The following is a 13,945-nucleotide window of genomic DNA, read 5'->3' on the forward strand; positions in this document are numbered from 1 at the left end:
ATTTATTTATTTATTCTATTAATTTTTAAGTCGCTCTTACCATTTCATATGCCTATTAAGGTTTATGTAATTATTAGTTTTTTGTCCATGTTTTATATATATTTTAATTTTACTCCTTTTACATTTTATTACACTCCAGTGTTTTCCTCTGAGGGATCCTCCATATCTGTGACTGACCCTTCTCAGTGAGCGGGGACGCTGCAGTGGGATCTCCTGGGTCTGACTCTTTTGATCGGATCTGGGGGGTTCTGTGGTAGTGTTCTCCGTGAATTTGGGTTGGGGGGTCGCTGATGTGGAGATGTCGCCAAAATATCGTTTCCCCACTTCAGGACAAAGCCAGGTCTCTACATTCTATCATTTTATCACTTATTTATTTATTTATTTATTTGATGTGTGTGTGTGTGTGTTTGTGTTTTTGCGGGGGGGGAGGTTGTCGCACGGTTTGTCTTGTCATCTTGTTTTTAAATTTTATTGTATTTTATGCACAGCACTTTGAGTGACATATGTTGTTGAAAAAGTGCTATATAAATAAAGGTTGAATTGATTTGATTTGATCTTAAGAGAGTTCCTGTCTATCTCATCAACAGAACATTTGTCCAAATGTGTTTTTTGGTGATCTAGATGTTTCCTTGTGTTATTTTTTCCTCAGCTGTATTTCTCTTCTTCAACTCTCCCATGGATCCATTTTTATCCAAGCATCTCTGTACTGAGCTCCTGGATGAATCCTTCTTGGATCCATTTTTGTCTGTTTCAGTCTCCATGTGTGGATGAACAGTGGCTCTCTGGAGAGCTGCAGAGATGTATTTTAACGTTCTAAAACATGACAGAAACTGGGATTACGTTTCTGTCAGAGATCTTTCAGCTGCTAAACTGTCAGACAGTTTCAGGGATTTCTTCATTCTGCAGTTCTGACACTGATCAGGTCTGAGTGGCTCCAGGAGAAGCTGAACTCAGCTTCAAAAAGTTTAATTCTCCACATTTGGAGTGAGGGCAGTGCTCTTAACATCAGTCACTCTGATTCTCTGAGGTAAGCAGCGTGTTTCTAGTTTGACTTTATTAACTTCAAAACAGTTTGGATGAGTCTAAAAGGATCCTCATGTCTGTCAATCAAATGATGTCATCTTCTTGTCCTCCATGTTCTCATGGGATCCCACATGACTGCTTCTTCATTCCAAACTGAGCTCAAATACAGCTCTCCTCTTCTGCTCCTCCCCCTTTCTATCTCCCCTCTCATGTGCGTACCCCAACCCCCATCGCCTGTGTTTTTGCATGGATGTCCTCGCCGCATGTGCACATGGCCCTGCATCGTCAGTGAGTCTTCCAGCTAAAATGAAAGGGTTGCTCTGCAGCTCAGCAGGTTCCACTCACCCTTCAAACCGCTGCAGACATGGACAAGTTCATGGTCGTCAGTGTGTTATCAAATGCAGAGAACAGTAGTGATGTTTACACTCTAAAAAGAGTATTTGGGCTGTAGTTGGAAAGATTAACTTTTTTACAATGATCTAACTTAATTATTTAGTTTGGTGAAAATAAATCTTTTTTTTTAGTTCATTCAACTTTAAAATAACACGTAGTTGTCTGACATAGTTATTTTACTTTCAATCAACTTAATTCAATTAAGTTGGTGTAACTTTGGTGTGAAGCTGTCATGATGTCATAACGTAAGGGAGTGCAAGGAATTGTGGGATACAATTTTCTTTGCCTACCTGGACAGATTGGGGTTTAAGTGTGAGTTTTTGTCCATGGGTTTTGTTGTCTAGCTGTTTTACTCTGTTTTAATTAGTAATTTAACCTGTTATGTTTTATTTCTTTCTGCACCATGAGTTAGAGTTTGGGAGAGGATGATGACCAACACCCTTGCGTCACTGTATGTCCCAATATTAAAGTCATTTTGTGATGATAGATGATAGATTAAAAAAAACTGCCTTTCTGAGCATTTCTTTGATCAAATCAGGGTGAATCGGGAGAAGAGTTTTGCTGTTGGAAAATTCTTGTATTTGTTATGTACTAACTTCAATCGGTAGCCAAAACCTCCCTGCTCCGCTCTATTCTGATTCCTCCACTGTCAGACAATTAGATCCATGAACGTCTTTGTTTTCCTGGTCTGAGCTGGAATCTGGATCTGAGCTGTACGGTTGGACAGCTTCAGTATTTTTGTTGCAACGGTTATGTGAGCTTGGGGTTGAGAGAGGCTATAAGCGATAGTAGGAGAGTTTAAAAGGAGGGATGATGGGAAATTACTCTGTGTCAACAGCCACATCAGTGCTGCTAACATTTCTACTGAACTCCTGTCACTCTGCAGAAACTACTGTATGTCTTAGATAACAGATTGTAGGTTTGAGTCCATGATTGCGACTCGTTGTCCCAATGGCTCCCTGCTTGTCCCTCAGCATGAAGGGGTTGGATTCGGGAATTCAACCCTCAACTTCAGCCCCCCTCAGGGGAGGTTCAAATGCAGAGAACTAGTTCTGGGAAACTCAGTGGTGTGGAGCACTGATGGGACAAAACATCACCTTCCATCTGACCACCAAAGAGCTGCTTCCTTAGAAGACCCAGCTACTGGAGCACGAAGCCAAAGACCCGGTCCAACACTTCGGACTCTGAGCTGGAACCGGTCTGATGGACCAGGGGCCTCAGGATTTCTCTCTCTCTCATTCATCTCCTATGTCTCTCTGTCAGTCTCTCTCCACATCTGGCTCCTGGAGGAGAAAAACAGCAGATTAAGGAGCCGGACTGAACCAACGAGTAGCGCTGGAAGGGGTGTCTTACAGCTGCGTGTTTTCCACGCACGCACCGTTGCCTCCGCGCCCACAGCTCTCACTGCCCGTGCACGCATGCGCAAGTGTGTGCTCCGGTTTGAGGTTCTCCCGACCCGGTTAGAGGACGTTCACCTCGTTAAGGTGACCGCCTGTGGCTGCCGTCCCCCCGTCGCTGGGTGGTGCAGTCTGGCAGGGGGCTGGCTGTGGCTGGGCCGCTGCAGACGAGCCGAGCCGAGCAGAGTCAAGGCAGGCTGCGAGTGTCCGGGAGAGCCGCCCCGTTCTGGAACAATTTCTCTCTCTTGCCTCCGGGGACTTTTTATTTTTATTTTTTACCTGCGTGGGCCCCGCCCTCACTGTGGGACCACCTGAGCGCGAGCGTGTGTGTGAGGAACACGCAGCGGCGGCACGCGCGCGGGACTCGGGACTTAAATCACGGATCGGACTCTGCTGCTCGATACCCGCAGGTAGGTCTGCGGGACAGCGCACGCGCTGGGCCGCAGGGGCCGGGGCAGATCCTGATGGTGTGTGCCTCTCGGAGCCCGCGTGCGCGTGGTGTTTGGGGGTGAACGCCGCATCTCTGCTCACGTGCACGTGGAAATCTCCCTTTCCAAATCAGTGAGAGGTCGTGCAGGACCGGGTTCCACGGGGAGGGGGCTAACTACCCCAGGTGGGGCTGCCCCCTCCTCCCCCCGGTGCGGTTCTGAACGTGTTCGGTTCGGTGCTTAAGGACGCTTTTTCCTCGTTGGGGTGGGGGGTGGGGGGGTGAATAGGGGGTCTTGGAGGCAGCAGGGCTCCAGACGCCGATCCATTAAGGAAGAACAAAGGGGGGAGGCTGCAGAATCCGCTCCGGCGGATCCGACCCCGCGCACCGTCCTCCCGCCGTCCGCGCGCCCTCTCCGGTTCTGCAGGTTGTCCGCCTGCATGCGCGCGCCCGTGCATCCTCCGAACCTGCAGGCTGCGGATCGGAACCGTTCCTAGCCTGTTTGGCCCATACCGACGCTGGGCTGAAGTCTACCGATCTGACAGACTGATTTAGACTGAAAAGCCGAACGTGATTGATGTGTGTGCGTGTGCGCGCGCGTGTGTGTGTATCAGTAAACAGTAAACAATCTACAGGAAGTCATCTGTGATTAAACAACAACAAAGCTTTATTTAAACAAATCAAACTTCTGCAGCTGTTACATCTCACCTGATGGGGTGGCCTCTCCAGTGTGAGTTGTGTTCAGCACGTGCTCAGATGATCAATACCTGATCCATCAGAGGTCATCACGGATCAATAAGAAAGGAGATGAGATTAATTTATGACAGAAACTGCCTGAAGATCAGCTGCAGCCTCCAATATCAGTCAGAGCAAAGCAGGACCTCTGACATTCTTCCCTTCACGTTCCGTCTTTGTGAGGAGCAAACAGCAGCTGTCTGACGTTTCAAATCAATCAGGTAATCAATCAGCAGAGCAGATCGCCCGCTTTGATCCGCAGAGAGCCTCACCTCTGACCTGCAGGAACTCCGTCCAGGTTCCTTCTCCTAAATCATTCACAGGAAAATGGTCCAGAATTGACGCCTCATTTTACATCGAAAGCATTTTTTCAGTTTCCAGCGGACAGAAGACGATAGCTTTTTGTGAGAGCAACGATGATGAACAATGATGTGAAAGACCCGAGTCTGGACCTGAAGAGTCTCGCTCGATCTGGTCAGAAGGTGAGGAGCCACAGAAACGGGGTTTTGGGTGCAGCTTGCAGTGGGTGAAGGTCACTCGTCTGCTGTTGGCGGCGGCACAAACGGTCTCAGCGTTTAGCGAAGAGAGGAAACTGGAGCCGCTCTCCCCATCAACTCTGATCGTCCTCCTGCTCATCTCATCTACAGGCTCCCATCTCTGACCAAAACCATTCCGAGAAATCAAGTGTTTGTTGGGCTTTTCTAGACGGATTTACCCGTTTTTCCTGAAAGAATACAGCGCAGATCTGAAGCTGCTCTGCACCATCCTTTTTTAGAGAAGCACCCATCTGACTCGTCAGTAGAGAAAGCTCTGTCTGACTGCTCATTCGCTGGAGTCCAAGGACGAGTCACCGTCTTTTATCACATCAGCAGTCTAATACCACATGTTCTTCCAGACCCAAAGGCCAGCGCTGCTGTCGTTCAGAGCTTTCAGCTGCTACCGATGAACACCAACACGCTCCGTTTGTCTGCAACACTGAACGGCCGCAGTCTTTCCCGCCTTCCGCCGGCTTCGCTGCTGGTTCTCAGGTCACAGTGGGATTCTGCTTTACAGAAACCTCACTTTTCTGTGAGCCGTCACACCTTCATCTGAGTGAAAGTCCCTAGAAAATAGAGGAGTGTGGGCACTTGCCTCAGAGAAGGTCTGTACTTTATTCTGTGTAGTTCCTTTCTCTGTAAAACCACTGCCAAACACTAGATGGCATTGTGGGCTCTTTTGCTGTAGCTGTAGTTAGGGAAGCACAATAGCAAAATATAGATTTTTGATATGCATGTTGGCTAAAAACAAAAACAAAAATCGGATATATGAACCTGTTTGAAACTCTTGGAATCAAAGTCCCAGCTGTGTTTTCAGTCACACTTTGTAGTCTAGACTAAAAGGAGACAAACATTCACCTTAAGAGTAGAACCATTTTCTAAAGGATTAACAATACAGCTCACATCTGGGGTCTAAGGTTTTAATTCAATTAAGAAACACCGTCTTCTCCACGGTATATATGGGTACCATGTCTTTGGCTATGCGAAGCGACCGCTTTGGTTATTGTTCTCCACCGTGCCCCTTTCCTAGGGAGGGGTACCGAACCCCAGTATTGAACGAGCCCCGGGGCAACATTCTGCTGCAAATGAATACCGGTACAAGTAATAATTACAATGCAGTATTCTTTATTAACAAATAACTGTAACAACTAACTACTATCTAACTAATAAACTAACTACCGTATTTTCCGGATTATAAGTCGCCCTTTTTTTCATAGTTTGGCAGGGGGTGCGACTTATACTCCGCAGCGACTTATATTAGAACTAAATTGAAATAAATACATTGTTAACCCTCCTGTTATGTTCATTTGTGAGGAACAGAGATGATGTTCCTGGGTCAATTTGATGTATGAGGTATGTTAAGTGTTAAGAGTATGTTAAGTGACTCAGCAAACTTTTTTTTACAGTAAGATCTTGAAGGCTAACAACATAATATTCTATTTTCCAATGATTTCATAGATTCAGAAATGCAATAAAAATGACTACATTCTACAAATACAGGATGAAAACAGAGTATTAGTTGGACAGTGATGCTTCATGAAAAGAATAAATAAATAAGTATGAGAAAGAATTACTGTGAAATTATGAGATAAACATTCTGCTATGATTGTGTCATATAAGGTTGTGAAAGTTATTAGTTCTTGGTCTCAGATTTTGTCAAATAAATTTCCTGTCAAAATGTGACTTATAGTCCAGTGTGACTTATACTCCGGAGTGACTTATAGTCCGGAAAATACGGTATATAGGTGTTGTAGAATGAGTGTGCGTGTGTGTGTGTGTGTGTGTGTGTGTGTGTGTGTCAGCACACTGCGTGTGCCGTGCGAGAGTGAGTGACAGCGTGCAGAAGTGTTGGGGTGCGTTCATGTTTGGAGATACGGAGTGAAGGAGATCAGTAATAAAGGTTTCCCCAGGTGTTGGAATAGGTTTGTGGTGCTGCTGCCTTTGACTGCGATGGGCTGTAGGGCAATGTTGTAGCGTGTGGGGGGGGTGGGGGGGGGGGGGTCTCTTCTTCCACGTCTGTGGCAGTAAACCCAGACCAGTTCAACAGATGATTTGATTCCTGTCTTGGGAAAAAACTTCCCTCTCTCACCGGTAGCCATGCTGTCTTTTGCTGTTACATGTGTGCTATGTTGTTGTTTGTCACTTGTCATACCGCCGTGTGAAACTAACGCTACGGAAGCTCTGGGGAGCCAAAAATGCGCCATCACACAAAAACTAGATTTAGTTATTTTTTAAATCACCCGTAACAAAAAATTCGAATTAATTCATTCAATCGATTTTTCGCCCAGGCCTTATTCCATATTAATTACATCTAATCCAGTTCACTTCAGTTTGCTTCTTCAAAAAGGAGAAAGGAAGGAGATGAGCTGCAGAGAGGAATCTCTGCAAACAGAACTCCAGAAACGATGAATTCTGGTCCTTCAGCTGAGTTTTCATTGGTTCCAGGAGTCAGAGTAAAAGCAGTGCTTCTGGGGGTGTGGCTTTATGATGGAAACAGGTGGGAAAACTGGTAGCTGTTACAAAGCAGGTTTTTTTGGATACATGTACAGGTATCAATGCTTTAGCCGCTTTTTAGCAGGAGCTCTGTATGAATTCACATGAGTGTGTATGTGGAAGTGTGTATTTTAGCTGGAGAGGCTCTCTGTGGCAGTGAGTTTGGTGTCTTTGTCCAGTCATCAGCAGACGGTAATGAACTTCTGTTTAGTTCAGGACCGCTTGATGGCTGCATTCCAACATACCTGAACCAGGTAACCGGTCATGAGTATGGCTTGGGCATGTGGGAATCATGCAGACATGTTGCCCATCCCAGTGAGTAATCTGACTACTGTCATGACAGATTTGACATCACAGAATTGAATCATTTGGTTTTGTTATTGCAAAGGTTTTCAGAAACATTGTGGCTTCAGGACTGCTTACCTGAACCCAAAGGATCAGAACCATTTCCTGGATGTTCTGGAAAAGTTTGTTTTCTCCAAGAACACAAGCGAAGCTTTCCACCTGATGGATCATCCTCATGGTGTTACTGGAAAACCATAAGAGCAGTATTGATCTGGCGTGTTTGTGTGACCTTGTGTCAGTGGTCATCATGTCAGTTTAAGGCCTACTGTGTTTTGGTTGGATCTCCTCAGACATGGAAGCAGAGGGATCAGGGTTCCTGATGGAGATCATCGTCAAGGGCATCTTCATCATTGGTGCCCTTGATGATGATGGATATGAAGCACTGTTGGCGTGAAATGACTCAGTCAGTGGTGAGGAAACACTGATTCAGTGAAACTGCTTTGATAGTTGGAGGAAACAAAGGGGCAGAGGATTATTCCTTAGCTTTTACAATTCTGCTCAAGTCAGAAACCAAAGAGACTGAAGTGTCAAAGTAATTTGATTTAGAATAGAAATGTCTTCTTTGACTGAGGAGATGATTTTTATTATGATGCCAATCAAAGGCGTGTATTTTCTCATGTGAGCTCTTTTCACAGCTTTTGTTTCTAATTTGTTCAGAAATGACAAACACTGATCCTCAGCCAGGATTTGAACCTGGACCTTCTCACTGAGGAGAGAGTGCTAACCACTGCTCCACCTACCTCACTAATATCTGTTAGTTTATCGTTTAATGACTACATGTCAGTGATGTTTGAAACAAATATGCTTTGTCCATATTGTCTCCAAAGACTGTCCCCATCTGTAACACAAAGCAGAAACTGAGTCCCAGTTTAATCCTGAAGAAAGGCTAGACGTCCTCACAGCTCTGACACTTACCCGAGTTCACTTACAAACACCTTTTCAGGATGGGAAAGCCTGCAGGAAGTAATCTGCTGACTTTCTCCCCCCTCTGGGAGCGCTGACCTCCACTCTGCACCGGCCGTGTTTGGATTTTGTCCTAAGAGGCCAGGGTCAAAGGCATACATGGCCGTGTGAGAGCGTGTCTGTTTTAGCAGCAGTTACTGCAGTACTATACTTAGGAATGAGAGTATTCCAGTATCCCTGCTCTGTCAAAGAGGGGCTGGATCATGGATTCATCAGAAACCAGAATCAAACACCTCCTCTGCTGTGTGGTGAGAGCTGGCCTCTTTAATGTGAAGACTACAAAAGAACTTTACATTTTCAGGTTGAGAGTTTGTAAAAAATACACTTTTTCCCCCCAGAAACACCAATCTGAGTGTTATTTCAAACTGATGGCAGGAAATTAGAAGTGATGTCGTCTTTAACTGACTGACTAGTTGGTTGAATGCTATAAAGCGTTGAAGCGGTTAAATACTATAAAAACTTCATCCCACTGTTTTCCTGTTTCTCTTTCTTTATCACTGTATCTTTCACAATATTATGCCGCTTACCTCCTTCTACATCTTTTCCACTATGTTAACCATTCAACTATCAAAATGTTCAGCTCTTCCATCTTTTTCCAGCTCCGACTTTTGGTTCTTCAAATCCTTGAACTTTTCAAGATATTCCAGGATTTCCAGGAGTTTTGCTTCCATTGAAATACATGGGAAATCCTTGGTGCAGAAGCTCGCTGGTTCAATACCCAGCTCTGGCATTTTTCACAAAAATATCTTTTTTTTATTGTGCTGTTTTACTTTATTTATGGTCAACTTTGATCTGTATTTATTCATTGCTAATTATTACCCTTTAGGTTTTATTTTCATTCAGCAGTATAGCATTTAACCCTGCTTTTTCTTCTGGATATACAGCTCCTTTTAGTTTTAGCTGATGTCATGGATAAGCTCAGCTGAGAATAATCTGACCAATCATTGCATGTTAATCCTGTACTACATACATGATGTCATATTACCAACAGAAGGACTGTGTTCCTTTGCCATATCATGGTTTACCTTTGGCAGTTCTGCTATTTTGCAGATTTTATTCATTGCAGTTTTGCATACTTTTTATTTTTACAGTGCATTGTGTTCTGTGTCCTGATTGGCTGTTGATCCTGTCAATCAATCTCCTCTGTGCCAAGACTTCTGCACAGAATGTGTTCAGCCTGCCAGAGTTACATCTCAGATTGTGAAATTGTGATCAGATTTTTGTATTCATTCCATAATTCCCCCCCGGATAGATGAGGGAACACTGTCCACATAACAGGAAGTGCAGAGGTGAAAGCTCAGAGCCCTGTGGTACACCTGAACTGACTGCATAGTTCAATTCAAACCATCCTGTGATGGTTATGAAAAACAGTGCAAAGACAGATCTATATGTTAAGACGCTCTGGATTCAGTTCTGTGACATTCATCCCATCACTGGGGTTCCTCTTTAAAGCCTTTTTTCTCTGCAACAGCCATTTGTAATCCGAATCACACGTGTCACATTGATGCAATTGGGGTCTGATGTTAGATGTCCAAGACTGCGGTTTTCAGGTTTTCTGAAGCTCAGCACCGCTGCTGCCGGACCTAAGATGAATGTTTCAACATTCATAACATTTCAGTTCAGAACAGCAATCGGGCAAAAACATGAATTCTGCAGCAGCTTAATGGAAGCTCCGGGATATTTTGCAGGACTTTGTATTTAATCATTTATATGCTAAATACGTTCTGAGAAAAACGCCTTTGAGCATTTCAGTGAGACAGAAAATGACTGAGCTCTCCTTAGTGGCGTTTAACATTCGTCTTTCAGACCTGGGGGGTGAACATTTATTATAAGAGTTATAATTTAAAACTATTCTCTTCGTGTCTTTTTGTCTTTGCGTTTCAGTCTCTTGTGAATGCATTTCTCTCAATCAGGATGGCAAAAGTCCATCTCTCCAATGAAACAGGAGAAATGCATCATCTCATGCCACTGAGGCCTAGTGTGGTTAGAGGGTGCAGCCGCTCAGAGTGGACGGGCATGGTCCTGGTCAGGGCTTCTCTGGGCAGTGTCGGCTTTGACAAGTGTTTCTGCAACAGTCCGAGGTCTGGAAGTGGGTCAGACTTTAGGTGGTGGTGTGTGAGGGGGATAGAGATGACTGAGCGTGCTTTGATGTGAGTTGTAAATGTGCGTCCATCCTCTCTGCAAACATCGATCCCGTTTTCACCTGGTGGTCGTGTGGCTGAATGCATCTGAAACTGTGGGTGAGGCTCACACGGACCCATCGTCATGTCAAATGTTGGATGAGCTGACCGGGATGCTCGGTACCTCCATGTGTTGTTCTTCGTGACAAAGCCGTAAAGTCATGTGTGGGTGTTTGCCGGGATGATCCCTTTCCTCAGGGACTCTGCTCAATCAATCAAGCAAACGTGCACCGGCTGGACCACAAACAGGATTAGGACTCAAACCTCTTGTTGGGTTGAGGTCCAAGCTGCCAGATGGCCTCTGCTGAGTGGAGACTTTGGCAGGTCCATAACATCAGGTTGCATGTTTTCAGTTCACTGGAACTGCTTAAAAAGTGTTCTTGGTAATAAAATCTGAATTGTGTTAATTGAAAACATATTAAGATGTTTTAATTTTAGGCAGATGAGTTTCAGTAGATGCATAAGTGCTGGACTGAGGGGAGCTAGGAGGTAAACTGATCACTGCTGCAGGTCCTGGTGTGTGAGAGTCTTACTATGTAAGTAAATGGTGTGTACTTATAGTACACACATATGTATATAGTGCTTTACTACCTTCTGAGAAGCTCCAAAGTTCTTTACAGTCACATTCCCATTCACCCATGCACACACATTCACTCTGCTGCTGAACACTGTCTGGTACCAACTTAAACCACCTTGGCTGCCCCTGTGTCTTGCTCAAGGACACTTTGACACATGGGAACCAAACCTGCGATCTTCAGATAGCTCCCCCTCTGCACCACAGCTAACCACAAACACGTAAACATGAACAAACTGGACCTTCAAGCTTTGCCCTCTGTTGGAGGAGGACGATTTGAAGATTTTGGGGAGGGAAGGAGCTAACTGCCCCCACCACTGGGTGGATTCTACTCTGATGTAGTGGAACTCAGGAGTTCTGTACGGGTTCGGTTCTGGATCATCTGGATTGTGTGGCGTCATACTGTAACCGTAGTGTAAAGAGAGAAATCAGTACAGTGCAAATCCTGAGGATGTCTTTGTTCCAAAACATTGTTGTCTTAAGAAAAGAATATTTTGAATGAATCCTCTGAACATGTTGAAGCTGCTCTTTATGATAAACTTTATGATCCTCACTCACATCAGACGCACTTTATTGTCCTGAAGGGAGCTTTGTCTTATTGTGCTTCTGCAAAACGCCTCTTTAGATCCATGACAGCAGGAAGAGTCATAACCGTCAGCACAGTTTCTGCATCCACATTTCTCTTCTTAACACGCCACAACAGTATCAGTAAACAACAGTAGGGTGACTGAAATGTGGCTGAACAGTAATGCCCGGCGTCTGACCTGTTTGCACCAACAGAAGGATTCAGACCCTTGACATCAGGCGGGCCAGGTGAGCGGCCACACCCGCCTCAGCCATCCTGAGGAAACCTAGAAGCCTTTCTCATGAACACTTCATTTAGGGGAGAAGACTGTTGGAGATGGTTTAAAAAAGAAACGTCTTTAAATTTAGAACTTCATTTACACAAATGTGGAGAAGATTGTTTGGAACATATTCTGGGCTTTCATCTTTCACCCGGGTTTGAAGGCTGAACGTTGCTGTTTGAACATCTGAGAAAGGCTACATTTTTTTACTTGATGTGTTGTATTGTATGATTCTTGGATGTCTGTGACCTTGCTGTCTGCTAACAGCCAGTTTTCACACAGAGGAGATTCACCGGCACACAGGAGGAAAGGTTGGTATCAAACCTGGGACATAGCAAGCTGGAAAACAGCCGGTTCTGCCTCTCTGTCAGTGACTCAGTTGATTATTGATGGTAAGGAGGCACCAAAAGGTTAGAGTAATAAAGGGGGAGCAGGATACCAGGAGAGTCTTTACAGCTGCAGGTAGTGGGAGCTGACATTGTTGGTTTTCACCGTCCTGTATTCATCAAAGGCAGGATGATGAACGGAGCCGGTGCTTCTCTGTTCCTGAGTCGCATCAAGGCGATTCCTGCAGTTTGTCTTTCTTTTTTCTGTCTAAGCACTTTAAGCTGCTGAGTTTCTGTGCAGCAATGATGACTTTCATTAAAGTTGCAGCATGCGGCCCTCTTAGGGGATGTGCTTCTGTGTGTTCTTCTGCTGCCTCTCATTTTTCGCGTCCTGCTTCTAATTGAGCTTTTGCAATGTCCTGATTTCAGAGACTTGCATCAGCCTCTGAGGGGCGCCGCTCTTGAAGGACTGGACCAACGTGAGCTTCAGGCTCCTCACAGGCTGTGAAATTATATCCAGCAGGTTGTGGGCTCAGTCTAGAAGGAAATCAGGATTTCTGGAGAATAATTTGGTCTAGAGTCCTCCCCCGTCCCTTCATAGAGTTCTTCTGCTGTTTCGTCTTTGTGTTTCATTTTTCGGTTAGAAAACTTGAAGGTTTTGTAAAGTCTAAAGAACGTGTGGCGCTGAATGTGGCCGGCAGTGCCTAATGACTGAATTAGTCTGGTGAACCTCCCTCACCTCCTTCCTTGTCTTCATTTGTGATGGATGAAGTCCAGCCCTGGCTTTCACTGCTCATTCATCCAATCAGTGATCACTTTCAGAGCTCTTTATGACCCCTGCCAGGGGTAAACACAGAGCTTGGTGCAGTTTAATGCAGCGTGACTTGGCTGACGGTGGCAGGAGTACACTGTTGGGTTTTCTGTCAGAGTAGCATCCTTCGGGTCACAAGTCACCTACAACATCCAATGGATGAACGGCTTTCTTGATGTTACTTTTTCAAGTTTAAAACATTCAACTATGGTTGCATACAAATACAGATTCCAGTGTTATCATTTTGATTGACAGAGTTCCCTCATTTTTTGCAGGAGTTATGGACTAAAGTTAACTAGTGATAGGTGTAATCCACAAAGTAGGAATTTAGATGTTTTGAGCCGTAAAACTCCTCACTACACACTTTTCCACTTTTTTCAGAAATCGGGAACATTTTCACCCTTTTTAGCTGTTAAATTTAATAGAAAAATAAGTCATGGATTATGGAATAAATTAAAATCTATGCTGTGATCTGAGATTCGATAAAAAATTGTCCAGGAGACACCGAGGAGATTGATTGACGGTGTCTACAGCCAAGCATGACGCAGAAGCCAATGCGCCGGGAAAAAAAGCATGCAGAACTGCTTCATGAAAAATCTGCGACACAGCAAGAGCATGAACGGTCTGCAATTTTCCGAGGAACCACTGTTGCCCCTCCTTATTCTCTCATCATTATTTATTAGGGGTGTAATTAACTGAATCAGAAGAAGAATGCGAAACTGTCTGGGGCAGAATCGAATCAAATCGACCAACACCATTAAAAATGGTTTCAAAATGAAATAAATCGATAACCGGATTGGAAAATACCATTTGGATTGAAACATAGTAGGTTTATTTGACTACACGGTAAAACCAACCAATTGGAGCGGACAACACACGTGATGTCATTAAAACGGA

At 44.6% G+C, this 13,945-nt stretch overlaps 1 protein-coding gene across 1 annotated transcript in view; it reads left to right on the forward strand.

Moving 5' to 3' along the window:
* The first annotated feature begins 2,903 nt into the window (after positions 1-2,903).
* Positions 2,904-13,945, forward strand: part of plxna3 (plexin A3) — a 94,686-nt gene continuing 83,644 nt past the window's right edge. Inside the window, exon 1 of the mRNA XM_023957061.2 lies at positions 2,904-3,223. The gene's annotated coding sequence lies outside the window, so the exon portion shown is untranslated. The remainder of the gene's footprint in view (positions 3,224-13,945) is intronic.

This window comes from Oryzias latipes, chromosome 7, assembly GCF_053564925.1.
Source record: "Oryzias latipes strain Hd-rR chromosome 7, Olatipes_Hd-rR_3.1".
NCBI classification, from domain to species: Eukaryota; Metazoa; Chordata; class Actinopteri; order Beloniformes; family Adrianichthyidae; genus Oryzias; species Oryzias latipes.